General features: G+C 39.8%; 2 long non-coding RNA genes across 2 annotated transcripts; one reads left to right on the top strand and one right to left on the bottom strand.

Moving 5' to 3' along the window:
• Window positions 1-13,147: 13,147 nt before the first annotated feature.
• Window positions 13,148-14,353, bottom strand: LOC138056364 (uncharacterized). Its single transcript, XR_011133428.1, has 3 exons — window positions 14,228-14,353; window positions 13,743-13,818; window positions 13,148-13,638 (listed from the first exon to the last, which is right to left on the bottom strand). It is a non-coding gene; the product is annotated as an uncharacterized lncRNA (long non-coding RNA).
• A 119-nt stretch (window positions 14,354-14,472) lies between these two features.
• On the top strand, window positions 14,473-17,638 carry LOC138057823 (uncharacterized). The gene is made up of 3 exons (XR_011133725.1): window positions 14,473-14,563; window positions 15,535-15,663; window positions 16,299-17,638. It is a non-coding gene; the product is annotated as an uncharacterized lncRNA (long non-coding RNA).
• The last annotated feature ends 2,997 nt before the right edge of the window (window positions 17,639-20,635 follow it).

The following is a 20,635-nucleotide window of genomic DNA, read 5'->3' as shown; positions in this document are numbered from 1 at the left end:
AAAAAAAAAGTTTGAAATTAAAAGCTAATGTAGATTACAAGTCTAACCTATCAAAAAGTGTCAGTTAATTATTGATTGCTCAAAGTAATTTTCCTTTTAACAAAACTAATTTATTTATATATTGATGTTTTCAGCGAGGACAAGTCAATCGTCAAATCAAGTCAAATAAGAAAGGATCGAACAGGATCGAATGGATTAGAGGAAGAGGGACAGGAGAGGTAGCTTAATTGGACCAGCTAAGTATTACCGTGTTCACTTGTGTTAAGGCCTCAATTTCCTTTTTAAGAGCAGCGGCAAAAGCTTAGGTTGCGGCGAAGCGAAAATGCAGTTCAATTCATTGGTAGGCACTAGCTTCAAGGTTCCACCTGTTTCCCATCCTTTCCCGGGAGTTTATTCCAAGCCTACGGGGATAATTTTCGTATCGCATAAAGGTGAACATTAGGGAAAACACCACTGGCACTAAGGACAAAGATTTCCACCCTTCTAAAATCATCGCTCAAGGTTCATCGGAAAGGGAGTATAAGTTCTCTACGCTGATCCGAGAAGTTTTACCCAGGACTTTTTGTTTTTGCCCTTTTATCACGGGCCTAGCTGAAAGTAACATATGAATTCTAGCTACTTGTTCCCAATAAGGTGACAGGTTGTCTGACGGAGGCGTAAAAATTGACGATTTTGGTATCACTCGACGTTTCTAAAACCAAGCGCTCATAATTTGAAACATACAATTATTTCTAATTCTTTAGGGGAAATGAAACAAACTTGATTAGGGAAACTTACAATGCATAACCATTCATAAACCTTATTCAATTCGGCCATTTTTGATATTTGTAGATCTTTCTCTCTTTGTCCAAAATATTATCTTCTCTGAGGGTTAACCAAAGTTTGAGCCACGCCTAGAATAGTTATCCTAAAAGGGTTCGAGGGGGTAATGAAGATATTATTTGCAACCTCGTTTATTCCTGCGTTCACCTAGTCCATTAGCTCAGTTGCTAGAGCTTGGTGTTGATAATGCTAATATTTTACTGGAGAAATTAGCCGCAATTTTCTTTTTCCTTGGGGAAAAAACGCGAAAGTCGCTTCGTCCTTTAACCCGGCTGTAGCGCGAGCGGCGTAGCTTTGATGAGAGAGGCCTTAGCATTATGAGTTAACACGGTAATCTGTGCGACGAATTCAAATACACTAAGTTTAAGTTTCAATTTCGGAATATTAGTGCAACCTAAGATATATCTATTTCTAGGTATGAGCAGTTACGTCGAACAATAATAGCTCAAATTTTTGGAGGAATAATGTCGGAACTAAATTCGCCGAGCGCACAATTTCTTTCAGCTTTTGAAACCGTTGAATTATTGCAACGCAGGCGCTTTATTAAGCTCATAAGCTTCTTTTTTTTTTTTTTTATACCGTCGCCATCACAGAATAACTTCGACATTCTTTGACGACAAAATGGATTCGGTTGTTACCGAGAGACAGACTAGACTAGACGCCACCAAGTCGACAAAATTAACAAATCAATCATTTTTATAGAAAAATTAGACTGATCCCATAGATATTTAACCTTTTATCAGAGCCAGATTTGGCGTCTTACTCCAGTGCACCACCTATCAAAACTAAACGGACCTCTAAACGATCCTCTGCCTCTTTTTCTCTAGTCGTCCAAAAAAAAAATTGAAATTGAATACCTCACTGAAACCACTCACCGAAAAATGATCAAGACAATACGAAAACCGAACGACCAAAAACTAGAGACTTTCTCAGTAAAAGCATATGGTCATTTTACACAAGAAAAACTTGAATAACCTCACTGAAACCACTCAACGACAAATGATATCGACCCAAGCTATAGTCTAGCGGTAAACTTTATTGACGCTATCAAGACAATACGAATTTAATACCAAACGACCAAACACTATAGACTTTCTCAGTAACAGCTTACGGTCCTTTTGAACGGAACAACGACAGTTTGGCCAGTACATGTTGTTGTATCTCATGATGCCATGCAAAATACTAAGAACCGATATTGGATCTCAGGAGCTTGAAACAGTCTACGAACAAAATGCTCATTAGGTGCATAAAAGAAGCCCAATATGCAGATGATGCCGCCATATTTACCAATGATGCTACGGTACTGCAGTGCCTTCTATCCGCCAGAAATCAGCTGTGAAAGCCAGTGGATCTGAGGATCAACATCAAGAAAAGAGAAATTTTGAGTGTGTGCCATGGCAAAACATGTTGACTTCCGCATTGACGGGCACAGCCTAAAATCAGTGGATCTTTTAAAATAATTCAGCAGCTAAGTCAACAAAGAGATGGATATTTTTATGGTCTGCGTCATGTGTAACATAGCTCAATTACAGGGTTTTTGAATGTACACACAAAACTCTAGATATACTGAATCAATGCGTCAGTTCGCTACTGTTGTATGCCAGCGCGAGTTGCACCCTATATGCTCACCAAATTAAGCCTCGCTGAACAGTCCGGCAAAAGACACCTCAAGTCCATTCTTAAGATCATTCTTAAGATCAAATGGAACGATTACTGATATCACAACTGATGAAGAACTGAACCACACATATTGAGATCATCCTAATCAGAAACACTGAGATAGAGGGTTTGGCAGCGTTGGGTGGATGCTTTGTGGGCGAATTGACAGAGGGTTCTATAAGACTCGGTCGCCCTCATCTGAAGTTAAAGTACACTTTGAAGGATATACTGAAGCGTGGGAGCTATCAGACACATGGAGAGAGGTGGAAGACCGACAGACGTGGAGAATTCATACATCCAACGTTTGTCTCAAAATAGACGGCGAAATAAAAACACAGAGAGAGGGTCGAACGTCATTGGAAGAGAAGGGAGATGCAGTGAGCTGTCTTGGAGTATCAGTTTATCTCGTATAATATGAGTGATAACCGTGTCGTGTACAGAGCTTATTAGTGGTGACACGTCGTGCGAGATTTGAACTCGAACTTTCTGAATATTTGCCTCACGTAGTTGGCACTGTAAGTAATGCACTTTCCACCCAAAAGCAGATACTATCCATTAAGTAATTAACTCTAGTGTGAAAGGAACCTTGATTTTGAAGCGTGGGCTTATTTTCGTAAAGGCATGGAAGAGCATCACGACTTCTGTGTAAATCCCAAACAAAATAGCAGAAAGCTTACATCAATGTTTAACATATGCATCACTGTTGAACTAGATTGGACTGGAAACACGGTCTAACACGCACTCCAGAATGCAGCGCGGCCTTGATCACACGGACAAATTTGACAAGACATTTGAGTTTTTACAAGATCTGGAAGAGGAGCTCCCAAGTCACGCAATCAAACGTCTTCAAAAGCCCCAGTAAAGACCATAAAGGCGATGTACGCATTCTGAAGTTATTCTCTGTCCTTTTCCATTTATTTGATGGAAAGTGAAGACGCCATCATTTTTGCATCTATACCTTTTCTGTATCTTGACTGAGATTCGGAGAGGGCTAGCTCTGCGTAACATTGAAGGCCTTGCAATATAACGACTATAATATCTTGGCTACCACAAGAACAGAAGATATATGTCACAGTAGATGCTACAAACGCCGCTTTGATAAATTCTGCTGGCAAATTTTGCATCCAAAATAAATTGAAGATAGTTAACAGGAATGATGCAAGAGGACGACCGCGGTAAATTAGAGACTCTGGTAGCATTCAATCTGTGTCCGGGCTCTTTCTGCGCGTGGTATACTTGCTGTTTGGAGCTCTTCCGGTTTAATTGGCACATGACTGGACGCTGTTCGATTTCGTCAAGTATGCTAGCTCCATACAACATTGGTGGTTAGGTCTTGAAGCTTGTCGAAGTGTTCAACCCATCTTTCCTTGATGTCCCTTGGAGAAGGAAGAAGCACGAAGCGCGAAGCGCGAAGCGCGCCACTCTTTTCTTTGATAATTAATGGAGTCTTCTGAAGGAGTAAACTTGGTCAATTTGAAGCCATTGTGTGGAACACATACTTTGCCTGGTGTTCTTAAGCTGGTTCCTGAGATGAAAGATACAGAAACTTTCCATCAATAAAAGCAGAAGCAAAATTCCACCTTCTTCTAGCCATTATAAGTATTTTTTTTCCTTTTCCATGCTTTCAAAGACAGATGGCTAGAAAAGCAAATTTTGCCAACGCGATCGTCGAAATCGCCTAGAACAATTGTACCGTCTCCGAAGTTATCTGTAGAAGATTTCTCTGTCGAAGATTTCTCCGTCGACTGTTTCTCGCTGCCATCAAGTAAGACTCAGGTTGTCCTGATTCAATCGTTTACGGGAATTGGCCAAATTCATCCGAATAGACAAGGAAAACACCAGCGGTCCTATCTTTACCACCTGTCCAAAATACGGCATGCATGAACTTTCCGCTGGATATCGCCAGAACTTGGGCGTCTGACTTCCCTCACTGGGCATTCGCCAAGGCTTGCTTTCTCAAGTTCTTTGCAAATGATCGCAATTGTCCGTTCTAGTGTGATGGACGTCGCGCTATCCTTACTTGTGCAAATATTTCAAGCTACTGGAGTGAGAAGATGCGTTTCCCTTATCAGAGGAATTACTGTTTTCCCATATGCCGAAGCTATGTCACGTAGAGTTCGCATCTTTCCCAATACTGTCATATATCTTTGGGCGTCGATTTTATCGGATGCAGTGGAATTACCTGAAAGTATTCGACAATTTTAGTCTAATGAAATATGAGACTGCGCCAAGAAATGACACAAGATAGTGGCCTTCGGCCAGTTCTCTCTGTTTTTCAAGCGGACAGCATTGCAGGCACAGTATCAGGAGACAACTAATTGCAGATTCGCCAGAGCTGTTGCCAGGCTAGCAGAGGAAACGATGCATCTCACTATTCCATCCTAGACTGAATCCAAGCAAGGTCTATCCCCTGAAAACTGATTTATCATTTCAAAACAAAGGCCACCGAAACGCTACTAACAATCCGACACCGTGTACAAACGGAACTTACGGACAACGTTAATCCGACAAACAAGAAAGAAATTGGTCAAAATTAACCTATTATAAAACCACAGACATTTGACAATAGAAGACGGACCGAAACGAGACGAAACGAGACGAAACGAAACGAAACGAGACAAGACGAGACGAAACGAGACAAGACGAGACGAAACGAGACGAAACGAGACGAAACGAGACGAAACGAGACGAAACGAAACGAACTTATTCTTGTTCAGTCCAGACAGCAAATGCCACAGCTTGTGCCTACCAAAATGTTAAGCATCAGCTGCCATAGTTACGTCAGATTTTGGAAGAGAATTAAGACATTCTGTTGCCTCTTGATTTTTTCAGCGAGTTTACTGTTTTCGATCTTGTCACTTATATTTCAAACCAGATAGGATTCATTAATTCATATATCATTCAAACTAATAATATAGAGGAATTAGCTTTAAATTATACTGAAAGAGATCATGTTTCTTGTTAACCCTGCGGTGGATGAAATGAAGAGCTTTATTTTCCGATGTTAACTCGGGAATACTCGGAGAAAAAAGCCGAGTGCTCTTTCGCAGGAGTCGAACCTAGTTCAATGCTCTGGTCTCCCACGAGTCAGTGGTGGAGCATCCGAAGTAGTAATCGGAAAGCCGTAGGTTCGATTCTTGTTCGGGAGCACTCGGTTTTTCCCGAGTATCCCCGAGTCAACATCGGAAAATAAATCACTTCATTTAGCTTTAAATTGTTGCTAGACTAGAGACAAACGTTATTTCAGCTTTTGAATTTTCGTTTTACAATTTCTGGGCGCCGTCGTTATGTACTTTATAGCGTCATTCTGTCGCCTCCATTGTTTCTCACGGAGTGAAAACGATGGAGACAATTGTGTGACGTCACAAAGTCCAAAATGGCGGCGCTATGAAAATTGAAAAGGAAAATATAGTGATGATGACAACTGTCTTTTTAAACGCGGAAATGGATTTTGTCGGACAACTTTAAAATTACAAGCCCAAGATTCTATCAATTTAATGCTTCTTTACAGTCGATAGTTCCAAATTCCTTTCGTATCAGGCTTAATATAAGTGTGTTAGCTATATCTGGGTTGCACTGTTTACAACAGCGCGCAAGTTTCAATTACGTAATTACATAACGGTACAATTCGCTGCAAGTAGTATACTTTTGCTCACGAAATCCCCCTATAGATTTTTTTGCGTTTCTTACACATCTTTTTCAACACTCTTTCGTCGTTGCGCTAATAAAGTCTCAGACATCGTTTAGAAGCAATAACTTTTCTTCAACTTAACGCACGCTTTTAGGGCTCGGCAAGCTAATTTTAACCAGGATGAAAGAGTGATAAATTAGTCTTGCTACTGCTTAGCTCGCAAATTAAAGTGTTTCATACAGACTTGTTTCCCCTTCTGGGTGCACCAATTTTGCCAAGCGAATTGTACCGTTTGTATTTGTGAAGGAATCCTCATCTCCTACAGCAGATAGGAGTTAGCTTGTTGAAAATATTGCTTTTTGTCGGACAAAAAGAAAAACAGATTTGAGCATTTAAGAGAGGATAATTCTATTATTGCTTTTTTTGTGATCTTTCATTTCCTGGGCGCAGCCTCGAAGGAAATAAAATGAACCATATTAAGCAATAATCGAATTCCCTTTTCTCAAAGGCTTGAATTGGGTTTAATTTTTGTCCGACAACGGTTAAAATAAAGCAGTATTTTCACCAATTTAACTTTAAATTTGTTGCTTGGAAAGAGGCATTCTTCATGTCTTGCTGTTAGAACATTAAACTTAGCAAACCAAGTTCCAGTTTATGCTCATACGAGATTTATTAAAGCATTCTACACACTTGACATGTATGTTACATCACCTTGGTTGACCTTGGCAAATTTTCCCGCCAAAAAACTTAGAAAAAATACGGCGTCCCAAATACGCATGCGCCGTATTTTTTTAAAAAAATATCACAATTTTCTTTTCATATAAAGAATAATTATAGTTTACACCCAGTCAAAACATTATGATATAATAAAACGATGCAATAAATAATCTTAACACTTTTATTGTCTCTTTTAATCATTCCTTTTTTTTAAAAAAAAAATTGGCGCATGCGTATTTAAAGCGCCCGTATTTTTCTAAGTTTTTTGGCGGGAAAAGTTGACACAATTTGCACAGCGTTTCCCCTGACAAAAATTATCGCAAAATAAGTATAAAGACCTTAGCTTAAAAAATAACCAATGAAAAAATGTTATACCATTTCGTACAAAAAAATTTAGTGATTTTCTATTTAAATCTATTACAACACTTGAAGAACTTTCCAAGAGAAAAGGAATTCTAGCACGAGATGGCAAACACTAGGAGGATCTTAAAATCAACATGGCAAGCTACGAACACATTCTATTGCAAAACCGCTGGGGGAAAAATGAAATCTAAAAATTGCGCATAATGAAAGTGCACCTAAACTTGAATATTTCTCGTTCCTAATATAAATCTCAACATCCAAAGCAAACATATGTCTCACTTTTTCTGTGCCGTGAAAGCCACGTTAACTTGGGAGAACTAGCAGTAATTTGGACCCTTGACCGTGATGTGAGAGCATAAGTCTATTCTTGATTTTAGGTCACAAACTGCTTTGCAATGCATAGCAGTTTGTGACCCATGCCCCTCACATCACGGCCGTGGGTCCAAATTACTGCTACTTCTCCCAAGTTTACGTGGCTTTTGCGGAAAGAATGGTAAAACATGTTTGCTTTTAGTGGGGAGATTAATATTGTAGACGAAAAATATGCGTTAAGCTTGCAACTATATGGAAGCTTCTCTTTCTTGTGAAAAAATTGCGCCGAAAACTACGCTTTTGTCTCTTATTTTCTTAGCTGCCATGTTTATTAAAAGATAATGACCCTTTCTACCTCACACTGATTTTCAATGCGCAAAACCTACGCAGAGAAAGCTTGAGCTCGTAAACGCTAGAAAAATGCGCAAAGAAACAGAAACTTATTTTACTGGGTGAAATGCGTCGCCTAAGCTCTGTGTTCTTAAAACCAGTGACAACCAGAAAGGGTCTTTTCCTCCAAAGTTTGAGATTAAAACTGCAATGCCTGTTAACGGTCTTTGAAAATACAGAGCTTATTATAAGACACTTTTTGAATGTTACCTTTTAATCATTTTCAAGAATCTTAACACCCGGCATCCGACCTAACTTGTTAGAAAAACTTTTATGCGCATGTTTCTTGGTGATTGCGTGTACTCTTAAGCGTCCGTGTTGAAGCGTTTGCGTGTACTGTTATGTACGTGCGCGTCTAGGACTAAGAATTTATGCTTGTGCGTGCGTGCACTCTTGTGCGCCAATTTCAAAGTGTTTGTATGTACTCTCGAACGACTTTGTCCACGTGTTTGTATTTATCCCATTGCGCTTGTGTATTAAGTGTTTTTTTGTGTACTGTCGTGTGCCTTTTTCAGAATGGTTGTGTGTACTCTTGCGCACCTATGTCTATGGGATCGTGCGTAATTTTGTGCACGTATGTCCAAGTGTTTGGGAAAATTGTTGTGTGCCCACCTTCTACTGTTTTGTGTACTCTTGAGCTCCTTTTTCTTGATGTTTGCGTCTGTTCTTTTGCGCTTATGTAATAGTTTCGCATGTATTCGTGCTCGACTATTTCTTATTCTTTGTTTTTTCTTTGGTCCTTTGTGTAAGTGATTGCACGTAGTGTTAGGCAAATGTTTGGTGTTTGTATGTAGCCGTTTGTCCTTTGATTTAGTGTCTATGCGCTGTGTTGTTCGCCCGTGTCTCAATGCTTGTGACTACTCTTGTTTCCCTCGGGCTGAGTGTTTTCGTAGACTCTCTGGTGTACCCTTCTTTAGTGTTTTTATGTACTCATGGATCTATGCTGTAGTGTTTCTATGTACTCTGTTGTGTCTGTGTCTTAATGTTTGTGTGTACTCTTTTACGCGTTTGTTCAATAGACCATTTTCGAATTCTTACGGCTGGACTGGATCTAGCATGAAATGGAGGTTAATGCGGGCAAATATTTTCAAATGCAAATTAATTTGCCGACATTAGCCTCCATTTCATGCTAGATCCAGCCCAACCGTTAGAATACGAAACTGGCCTATTGTGCTCATGTACTTATGCGCCCGTGTCTTAATATTTGTACTCTTGTGCACCTTTGCCATAGTATTTGGGTTTACGCTTGTTTGCCTATTTTAAGTCTATGTATGTACTCTTTCGTTTGAGCCTTTGTATTAGCGTCTGCGTTGTGCTCCTTTGTCTTTACTGATTGTATGCTCTTGTTTGCACCGGTGTCAGTCTATGACATTGTGTAGTCTTGTACATCTGTGTTTTAGTATTCGTATCTACTATTGTGTATCTGCGTCTTTGTGTCTGTATGTAGTCTTGCGTCTCTGTGTCTTAGTAGGGAGCTGAAGCAAGCGCATTTTTGAGACGCGGATGGCAACCGGAAGAGATCATTTCACGTGCCGGGACGGTGGTGTCTCCAAGATTTTTATACTAATCATCTCTAATGGAGAAAAGATACTCTGCAATGTAAACGTGGTTGTGTAAAGATAGAAGGGAAAAAACCTCACTTCCGGTTGCCGTCCGCATCTCAAAAACGCGCGTGCTTAAGCTCCCTAATGTTTGTATGTAGTCTTGTGCATCTGTGTCTTGGTGTTTGTATCTGCGTAGTGCTCCTGTGTCTTACTGATTGTATGTTCTCTTTTGCGCCTTTGTCTCATTGTTTGTGTGAACTCTTGTCCTTCTGTTTCGTGTATGTGTCTTAAGGGTTGCGTGTACTCTTGTGCGCCTTTGTCTGTCACTGTGTTTGCTTTTGCGCTTTGTCTTAATTTCCCTATTTGATCAAAATATTGAAAGAAAATGCCCGATTTTAGAAAATCCATTTGCTCGTTATTTAGACATTGCAGTTTTCTCATCTGTTATTATGATTTAATGAGCGAGAAGTAGAGATTTTAGGAGGCATTGATAATATATATACCCATTTACAGACATTATTGCGCACTGCCTTAAAATATCATTAAGCAATGCAAAATGATCTTTGCTTTTATTTTGTGCATCATGCGAGTTTTGCTCGCGCGCCTTGCGCAGTATTTGTCGATAGTGTTGTGCGCAGTATTGTAGTTCGTTCGTATTCCTATGCCAGTCTGTGCATTCAAGTTAAAGTTAAAATGTATTGTGCATCTGTTTCTGCATATCTGCGTGTCGTCTAATGCGTACTGGGGTGGTGGGGGGAGGGGGGGGGTCAAGTAATTATGTATTGTCTTTTTGCGCCTTGTCTCAGTAAAGTTATGTAAACTCTATCCTGTGCCTCAGTCTTAAGAGTTTGTACCAAGATTGTTTCCCTGCGTCTTAGCGACTGTACGCACTTAAATTCATTTCACCATGGTGTTTAAATGGACGCCTTGGCAACTCTTCCTAGTTGTCTCTTGTGATCCCGGGTCTTACTGTTTCTATTGCGCATCTTTAGCTCGTTGTTTTGGCTTTGCAGTTGCTCTTTTAAAATAGATTCTTCGTTGTATATACTCGTGTCCGAAAGAAATGCTCCATCGACTGAGTGCCTTCATAGCTCAGTTGGTTGAGCATTGCACCGGCGCCGCAGAGGTTTCTTTCCGTTTCGTAAACGGTCGTTGCCATTTGAAATGGTCGTTGCCATTTGAAACGGTCGATGCCATTTTTTAGCTCTGAATTACACTCATTAGGTCTAAGAACTCAAAAGGTTGCAGTTACTGGGAGTTGTGTCTCGCTGGTCATATGAGTTAGGGTTCGGGTTAGGGTTCTGTTTAGGGTGAGGGCTAAGAACCCGAGTTCGAGTCTTGAAATTTTCGGACTCTTTTTTTCCTCCAGTTTTTCTTTTATAAATGTTCTTTTTGTCTTAATTTTTGTTAATATTTTTTCTTAGTTTGTTTCTTTTAATTTTCTTTGAAGTGAAGTGTGTAGTCGACCGTTATAAATGGCATCGACCGTTTCAAATGGCAACGACCGTTCTGGAAAGTGGCAAGAACCGTTTCAAATGGCAACGACCGTTTACGAAAGGGAAATTTGCGTCGCAGAGGTCATGGGTTCGACTCCCGTTGGAGCCAATTGTCTATAAAGAGACTATTGCTTAAATTGTCCAGATAATTGCGAGGATCACTTCAATTTTCCACTCTTGTGTCCCTATTTCAAAGTCTGTATGTGTTCTAATATATGGTCGTAGGTGAATGTTTCTGTTCCCTCTTGTGCGCAGGGTACGTTACCGTTTGTCTACAGTCTTATGGTTGCATGTGTTGCAGTATTTGACCGTTTAAGTTACAAATTTGCTTGTGTCTTCGTATTCTATTGTTTGTCTTTGTGAAAATAATAACACGTATTGTCGTTCACGCGAGTACGAGTATTTGTAGGTACTTTGATAAACTTGTGTCTTGCTGTCTGTTTGTAATACTTTTGCGCTTGTGTCTTGGTGTTCGCGCGTACTCTTATGCACTTATGCGCCTTAGTGTCTGTACGAAGTCTTACTGTAAGCCTGTGTATTAGCGTTTGTGCTCTTGTGCTCCTTTGTCTAAGGTTTGTATGTACTCTTGCGTGCCTGTGTCTAATTGTTTCTATGTACTCTTGTAGGCCTGTGTATTAGCTTTTTTACTCTTGTGCGCCTTTGTCTAAGGGTTCGTATGTACGTATACCCTTTCGCGCCTGTGTTTAATTGTTTGTATGTAATCTTGTGCCCTGTGTCTAATAGGCCATTTCCGAGTTCATGTCTGCCTTCTCTTTAAAGCGAGTCTAAGTGCGAAGTTTTTGTGATGGTAATTAGTTCTACTTTACATATGAATGAAAAATAGTTTTCATAAAAAAAACTTTGCACTTAGACTCGCTTCGAAGAGGAGGCAGGCACAAACTCGGAAATGACCTGTTGTTTGTATTTACACTTGTTCGCCTTTGTCTGTGTTTTTATGTCCTCTTGCGCTCCTGTGTCAAGTGTTTGGATGTTCTCTTGCACGCCTGTGTCTCAGTGTTTGCATGTCTCTTTGTGCCTATTTCTAGGTGTTTGTATGCAATCTTGCGTGCCTGCGTCTAAGTGTTAACATGTAATCATGTTCGTCTGTCTCAAAGTTTTTGTATGTACTCTTGTTCACCTGTGTCTAAGTGTCTGTATATACCCTTGTGCATCCGTGTCTCAGTGTGTATTTCTGCGCGCCTGTGTCTCAAGTGTTTGTATGTGCTCTTGTGCGCCTGTGTCTCAGTGTCTTTATGTATGTCTAAGTGTATGTACCTTTGCGCGCCTGTGTCTAAGTGTTCGCGTGCACTCTTGTGCGCCTGTATCTCAGTGCCTCTATGTACTTGTGGGCGCCTGTTTCTAAGTGTTTGTATGTACTTTTGTGCGCCTGTGTCTCAAGTGTCTCTATGTACTTTTGCGCATCCATGTCTAAGTGTATGTACCTTTGCGCTCCTGTGTCTAAGTGTTCGCGTGCACTCTTGTGCGCCTGTATCTCAGTGCTTCTATGTACTTGTGGGCGCCTGTTTCTAATTGTTTGTATGTACTCTTGTGCGCCTGTGTCTCAAGTGTCTCTATGTACTTTTGCGCATCCATGTCCAAGTGTATGTACCTTTGCGCGCCTGTGTCTAAGTGTTCGCGTGCACTCTTGTGCGCCAGTATCTCAGTGTTTATGTACCTTACGCGTCTGTGTCGCAGTGTTTCTATGCACTTTTGCGCGCCTGTGTCTATTGTATGTATTGATGCGTGTCTGTGTCTAAGTTTGCGTCTATTCTTGTGCACCTGTGTCTCAGTGCGTCTATGAACTTTTGCACGCCGATGTCTTTTTGTATGTATTCTAGCGTGCTTTGTCTAATTGTTTCTATTTACTCTCGTACGCCTGTGTCTAAGTGTTTGTATGTACTCTTGTGCGCCTGTATCTCGGTGTTTCTATGTGCTTTTTTGACCTTGTCTCTAAGTGTTTGTATGCACTCTTGTGTGCCTTTGTCTCAGTGTTTGTATGTACTCTTGCGCACCTGTGTCTCAGTATATGTATGTACTGTTGTGAGACTATGTTTTCTGTTGTAAGCACCCTATGCGCTTGCGTTATATTATGTTTAGCCAATGTCATCTATCAATGCCTCCTTAAAAATCTCATCCTTTCCGTTATATTAACTTATAGTAACGTAATATATAATATTGAAATATCAACATTGAGCGATCATAGAAAAGGGTTCTCTTATCGCGCTTTGCCAGCAGAATCGTTTTTAACTTCCAATGAATTTTGATCAACGCCCGTACCTAAGCGAAACACTTTCATCCATGAATTTGTCTTGCGCCGAGTACGAAACTGGAAAGAAAAAATCGCTCAAAGTTGTAATGGTGGCTTGCAAAAATACTATTTTAAACTTAGCAATGGCTTCCGATTTCAATGTAGATCTCAAGTTTGATTGTCCCTCTGGTTGTGAAAATGTTTTCCTCTTGCTTCTCATTTGCTTCTCCTCCCAAGTTCTGTTACTCTAAGTCAAGTGGAAACTCCAGGCACTGTCCAAATGATGATCTTTCGTCTGTATTGATAGCAAGCTGTTTCTTAGAAAGCTGCTACACTATGCTAAGCCACCATTTAAAACAATAATAATATGATAACCTTTCTTAGCTTTATCGAATTCACTTCTGACAGAACCATCAAGTCTTTTGTGTTGCACTCGCTGTCCACTTTGATGGTTTCCTGAAATTAATATAAGGTAGAACAGGTTAAATATACGACATGTACACAAATTAAATAAAAAAAAAAACTAATCGAGAACTGTTCATAATATAAGAAATATTTACCTTAAAAATGGCAGTATGGCATGAAAATCCGTTGCCTGGCCGTCCGTCTCCATGTATTCTGAGAACTGATATTTGACTGCAAACAAAAAAGATCAGAAGAAGCTTATTAATTTAAAATATGCAATCAAAAGTACCACATAATTTTTGTTTGCGAATGTCAAATTTTTTATGTCACTTTATTAGCCAACATGATTTTCAAAATTCTTGTCCTGGGAGACTAAACAATTTATGCTGCAATGCGCTGAGTCAAGAAGAAAATTATAGATTTTAACAAGCAGTGCCCTTGGAGCGCTTTTATTTGAAAATTACTTTTACTTTGAATTTTAGGAAGACTTGAGTTTCCTTTAGAGTTGAATTTACAATTTTGTACGTGTACGTGAGGAGAGTTTGGAGCACGTGCGAACACTCATGATATTTCTTTGCTTAGCTTGTCGTTTTTATCGCAAAAAAAGCGGAAAAACGTTTTCAGTGTAGGTGAAGCTTACCTTGACTTAAAGGTTTCCCCAAGGTGGCCTGTCGCACTAATTTTCTTCGCCAAGCAGTCTTCTTCGAGCTTCAAAATTAAAATTAAAAGGCGTATCTCGAAGACATCTTCACACAACAAAGAGAAAGCAGATTCTGGCAAATTCACGAATTTTTCATGAATAATGCATTGCAAGTTTGGAACCAATCACAGACAATTACGTCATCGATTTACATTATGCTGTTTGCTCACGCTTTTTGGAGCGAGGCACGAATTACGGTCTATCTGATCCTTCATCTTTGGTTTTACAGAACCTTGATCATCACTAGAGTGTTGAAAAGATGTAACGCTTCCGCAGGTGAGAAATACAGCTTTAAATGATCATGTACAATAATATTGTATCATGTTTTGCTCTTATTTAGCAGCAATGTTTTTAATGGTGACTTAAGATGTTATTTACCTCTATTCCCATCGGACTAGTTTAGGCCATAAAGCAGTTTCGAACCCAGGCTCTCTCTTTTCCTTTCGGCAAGGTATGAAAAGGGAAGGAGTTTGGGCTCAAGGCTAGAAACCAATATGGCTTCCGTTATTTGTTGATTGACGTCATATGCGTCATTGTTATTGTTGAAGTCTGAAATGTTGAATCTTTTGTTATGCCAATCAGAATTTGGTGCAAGCCTCATGCTTATTGTAGTCAGTTACAATTTTATTTGTCTTTATGCTGAACAGCCTCATCTCACGTCCCAATTTGGAGGCCATTTCTTTGTTTTGGTAATCGCTTGAACAATAGTGAACAGTTAAAGAAACAATACAAAATTTAACGACTTACAAACAATGGGTGCCGCTTTGTGCCTTCTATTGAATAAGACCTGTTGTGTTACTGTCACATAGACCGGTCAACATTGTTTAGCTATAGGTTATAGCTTATACGGCCGATTTTATCGAAGCGCTTGACTGGGCAAAATTCGAAAGAATTTGTTACATGTCCACATCATGGCAGCCGATGATGGGAAGAAAACAAAGAAAAGAAGGCCATATTGCGAGAGAAAAAGGTTCTTTTGGGAATTTAACTCTTTTTCATTAAGGGCGGGTTTGATTGACCGTATTCCAGAATAGGAATACATGGAATATAAGTTAGAAATCCTTCGTTTTTACGGAGATTCATATTGAAATTGTCAAGCACTTGCTAAAATGCTATTTTAAACATATTTTTATTATCCTTGCTGCTTCGAAACGTGCCAATGATATCGTTTTAATCATCACTCCACGTATTCTTATTCCGGAATAGGGTCAATCGAACGCGCCCTTAATTTTTGCCTTTTGTTTTAGAAAACCAATATGCCTACTGGTGACGTGATGGAAAAACTCCCTTCACGAAAGAGGATCCATTCAGGCGAACGAACGGACACAAGCGAGATCAAGAGTTCAATTCCACAACATTTGGGACGACTTTTGAAGGTATGTACTATATATGCTCTCTATCATTCTAACGACTTAAAAATTTAACTGGTAAAGTGGAATAAATTGAAGTGAAGACAATGGAATGGTTCGCTTAAACAAAAGCAATACTGATGGAAGATATCGTTGACGTCACTTATTGTCATTAATGTGCCAACCAGAGCCTCATTGGCTATCGAAACAAGGGGTCTTTTGTTCCAGTGGTTGGCACATTTGAATAACAAAAGCAATGTTTGTAAACAGATATCTTCCGTATGAACTAGATTGTGACACTATCCAACCATTGTTTAATCATTATTGTTTATTGATTCCGCGCCTTTGTACAGGCCATTCAGTACGAGGTTATTTGCACTGCTAATGTTTCAAAAATTCATTTCAGAAAGTAATTTTTCTCCATCATTCCTCTGCTATAGCAATATGGGCGTCAAAAACATTTGACGAAATTTGTTTTCGTTGGCCGTTTCTGCCTTAATGATCTCAAAAATAAGGATGTATTTGGTGAAATAACAGCTAATAATAGCTTGCAATGACTTGCAAAGCATTGAAGCAATGACCAATTTATTATTGTGTTAATTTATTCTAGTTTTTGGTTGTAGTATAATAAATTTGTTTGCTTGTCTATTTGTTTTCCTTAGAATTCAAGATGAAATTGGCGCTTGCAGAAATTTCCCCGAACAGCTAGTGAAATGCAGAAGAAATATCTGGATGGAGCAACGTTAAGAAACTTTGATGCCCCAAAAGGAAATTATCGAACAACACTATTTGGACCTTCTTATTGGAATTGTCATTGTTTATTATGTCTTTTCATCGTTAAGGAAGCGGGAAGCATGTTTAGCCAATCAGATGGCAAGACTTTGGTCACGTGACCAAAAACTGACCAATCAAGAAGCGAGAATTTCTAGAATTTTGGCGGATCACTTTCAGCATACGTAGTTTCGCGGAATAGACAAAAACTAGCGCTGTGATTGGTCAGTTTTGGGCACGTGACTGGAATCCTGCCACCTAATTGGTTGAATTTGCTTTCCGCGACATTTAAAAAATATTTTTGTCTAATACTGTAACATAAAAAAAAAAAACTTTTCCCTGTTGATCCCCACCCATCTCATCTCCTGAGCACTTCTCCCCTGTTCTCGTTTCCTCCTCTACTACCCTATTCCCATTAAGTCCCCCCCTCCTCCCTTATGTTGTTACTATCATTTATCCCCTATCGTCGTAGTTGTGCTTAACTACCTATCTAGTTAACCTATTTGCCTACTATCAAGTCACCCTTACCTTCTTTCATGGGCCGTATACTCCAGCAGCTCGGCTTCGAACCTGCGATCTCTCGCACCATAGTCTAGCACACTACCAACTGTGCCACCTAGACATCTGCGTTGATTATCGTAAAAATTATGATAGTCATTTCTTATTAAATTTTAATCTTTAGTCTGCTGCTCTGAAAAATGCTCTGCAGAGAGGTTTTACCTGAAAATATGCGAGAAAGACTCAATCTATTTACTTTTAACATTATTTTAGTTTTCCACTGCGCTTATTAAAATAAAGTACACTGAATTTGAGTTTGGCCTCATCCTTAGGACGAAGAGGTTAAGCCTCGTGTGTCTAGACCACACTGGTATATAGATTAAATGACAAAGCTCAAGACGCTCGAGCACAAGCATTTCTAGGCGTGTGAAGGGAATAACAAGGACATTGAACTTGTTTCATTTTCATTTTATTTATTGTCTCGTGTTAATTAAAAAAAATACGTCAATAAACATCGCCTCAATTCATTGCCTCTGATTCCTAAGAAATCAGTTTAAAGTACATAGACTATTTGTTTGTTAATCTATTTGTTACAATCTCCCTTTGCCACAATGACATTAAGTTCGTCAGTCGATTTCTCAAAAACACAATGTGAAATAAAAACAATACTTGAATAACCAAGGTTGCAATTGAGAGATTGTCTAATCGGCGTGGGTGGGTGGGTCGTGGGTCGTGGGTCGTGGGTCGTGGGTCCCTAACCCTAACCTAAGCCTAACCCTTTTTTTGATCAACGACTGGAAATTCTCGAAACAGACAAGACCTAAGACCTAAGACAAATTTGGACCGAGCAGTGAGGGAGCTAATATATATCATTTTTCATCTTCAAACAAACACGACCCACGACCCACGACCCACCTACCCACGACCCACCCACCCACGCGATTTAGCCTCACCCTGCAATTGAAGGCCTCAGGTGGCCGAGTCTATCCGCAAAAAAATTGACAAACTTTGCACAGTATTTCTTCCGATAGAAAGCAAATAATTTCAAAATTCGGTGGTACCCATGACCAGCTTTTGGACCATGAATTAATAATTTCTTAAAGGGGGACCCTTTCAGAAATGATTAAGTAGGGGAAGGGGCAAATAGTGCTTTTTAGTCTCTCTAAGGGGTGTTTCGTGGAAATCTCATATTGGACGTATCTCTTAAGGCTGGTTTACACGTACGACGCAAAACTACGAGGAACATACGAAAGCCAGAAGCTGATGACTCTCCTAGCGCACACGAATCAAGTTGTTGATTTCGGCTTATTTGTCCTTAAGAAAGACAATACATGTTAAAAACTTCTACAGCGTCAACGAATATCAATTGGGCATTTGCTTGCGTCCCACTTGTTAACCAGTCATTAGGTTTGGCACAACACTGATTTTTGTTAATAAATGCTGGAAAACCAGTTTCATGGAAAACGTAGTCAGAGAAAACACACTTCTTACTAGTCTACTACCTAAATTTGGTTTCTGTGGGGTTAAGAAAGGCTCCAAACAAGACAAGTTTACAGGTTTGGAAGAGCATTCTGTCAATTTTGTATGTGAGGCCAATCTCCACCCCTACCCCCACCCTCCCCCTTTCTGGTAACAAGAAAATGAAAAGAATAATTTACGGTAAGACAATCACTGAAAATGAAGTGAAACGCAAATTTTAAAAAAAAAGAGCACTAGAAAAAAATATATTAGAGAAGTTAAATTCAAGTGCACTGTTCACAGTCCTTTTGAGTCTTTGAATGTCAAATTTAGCTACCATCTTAGTTTGTAGCGGAAAGCGAAATCTGAAGATAGTGTTATATTGATTCTGCGCGTGCACGGCGTTAAGAACCCATCGTTTCTTTTGGTCGGCTGAGAGTCTTAGAGCCATGCATTTGGGGTTCGTACCAGATTGCGCTCGGCCAACACAAACCAAGAAGGTGGAATCTTTACAGAGACACGGAGCCAAATAAGAGAACTGACGGATCTGTGATTGGAGACCTGAAAACAGGTCCACTAGGCTAAGCTCTAATCACTATGAAGCGATAGATATCAGACCTTATTCGCTTGCATATGCGGACGGTTTTCATAAACTAAGTCATGTGGCAATACGTGGAGTACATTTTTTTAGTTACATATACTCTTTACAATGAATAAAAGACAACTAACAAGATCTGTATCAAGAAAATTAAATCAAAGAAGCGAATGATGTTGATTGGGGACTTTGAACAAATTTTCTGTTTTACGTAGCTACAGTAGGTAAAAGTAAAGTCACTTTATTTAAAGTCGGTAATTCCTTCAGCTACTAGGCTGGTATCAATGGAAGCCGACGGTCCCGCCCTTTATCTACCCCCCCCCCCCCTCCTCCCTCCCTCTGTCAGTGCTCCATTTTACGGGTATTTAAAGCTACAGCTACACGGATCAGAGGAAAGTCGAAACAGACGCTAAACCGAGGATTGAGCTGGGGACTTCTTGCTCCAAAAGCCGCGCACTAACCGACTGCGTTTCGCCTGCTCCTCAATAACAGCGTCAAGTGTTTCATAATGAATCTGTAGTCCTTTTTGCTGATCCAGTCTGTTTTTAAGCTCTCTGTCTGGCCTGATGATCAATCTAGCGAAAAAAAAAGAAAAAAGAAAAAAAAGGTTGGTACGGAGTACGAAGAAGCTAATGAGAGGTTTGTTTTTTTGGTGCACCAAAATAGAGGATATGACGTGAAAATCACCTCCCTGTGGTTTATAGCGAAATGGCATTCAAAATGGCGCCGATTACGTGAACTGCCCTAAATTAAGATTTGACTGATTTCCAACGGTCAGATTAACTTTTTCTTCAGTGAAAATCGAAACACTTACAGAAGAATATTTAAAAGGAAATTCTCCATTTTCCTGTACCTCGAAAAATGTTTACATGATCAACATTGTAGTTATATATACTCTTTTTTTTTCTAAAAATCTCTTTTATAAGTACGTTCAGGCTAAGGTTAACCAGAGTTTCAAGAACATACACAGACTGAGAGTCAGTTAAAAACGTCTTCATTTTGCTCACTTGTTTTTAAGTTGTTTTTGTGAGTAGTAGAAGTATAAGAAAAATAATTGTAGTCTAATAAGGCCTGGCCAAACGCTCGCAACATTTCAACGCAACATCTTGTAACATTGTTGGGCACAACATGTTGCGTATGTTTTGGCCACCCTGTTGCGATATGTTGCGTGCGTTTGGCCACACATGTCGCAACATCATAAAACGATGATAATAAACTCGAATACGTGGGGACGTTCGGGGTTTTCTTATAATTATTGGCTTCATGATACACTAAAGAACACTAAACTCAGTGACCTTATCAAGGGCCCGATGACATGGCGAGTTTCAGCCCGGGTCCTGAAAGAAATCCTCTTAAAATGAACGTTGCGACTACATGGAGAAGGTTTCAGCCCGGGCTGAAAATCCTAGCCCGGTTTCTTAAACCTGATAAGGATTTTCAGCCCGCGAAAACGGGCTGAAAATCCTTGTAATCGCTATCATTTTTTCAGCCTGGGCTGAAAAAGGAACGTGAGCATGCGCAACGACTGTGTTTTCGCATCTCAGTCCAATCTCCTCCACAGAGTCCGCTTTTCTTTTGGTCAGCACCAACAACACGAACTCTGGCCACTTCCAATTTATGCGCAGTCGTAGTGAAGGTCAATTTTTGTAACCGTTGACAACCACTGTTGTTTCAAAT

Source organism: Montipora capricornis, chromosome 7 (genome assembly GCF_036669925.1).
Source record: "Montipora capricornis isolate CH-2021 chromosome 7, ASM3666992v2, whole genome shotgun sequence".
In the NCBI taxonomy this organism is placed as follows: Eukaryota; Metazoa; Cnidaria; class Anthozoa; order Scleractinia; family Acroporidae; genus Montipora; species Montipora capricornis.
The sequence above is the reverse complement of the archived record's forward strand: the minus strand, read 5'-3'. Positions and strand labels throughout refer to the sequence as shown.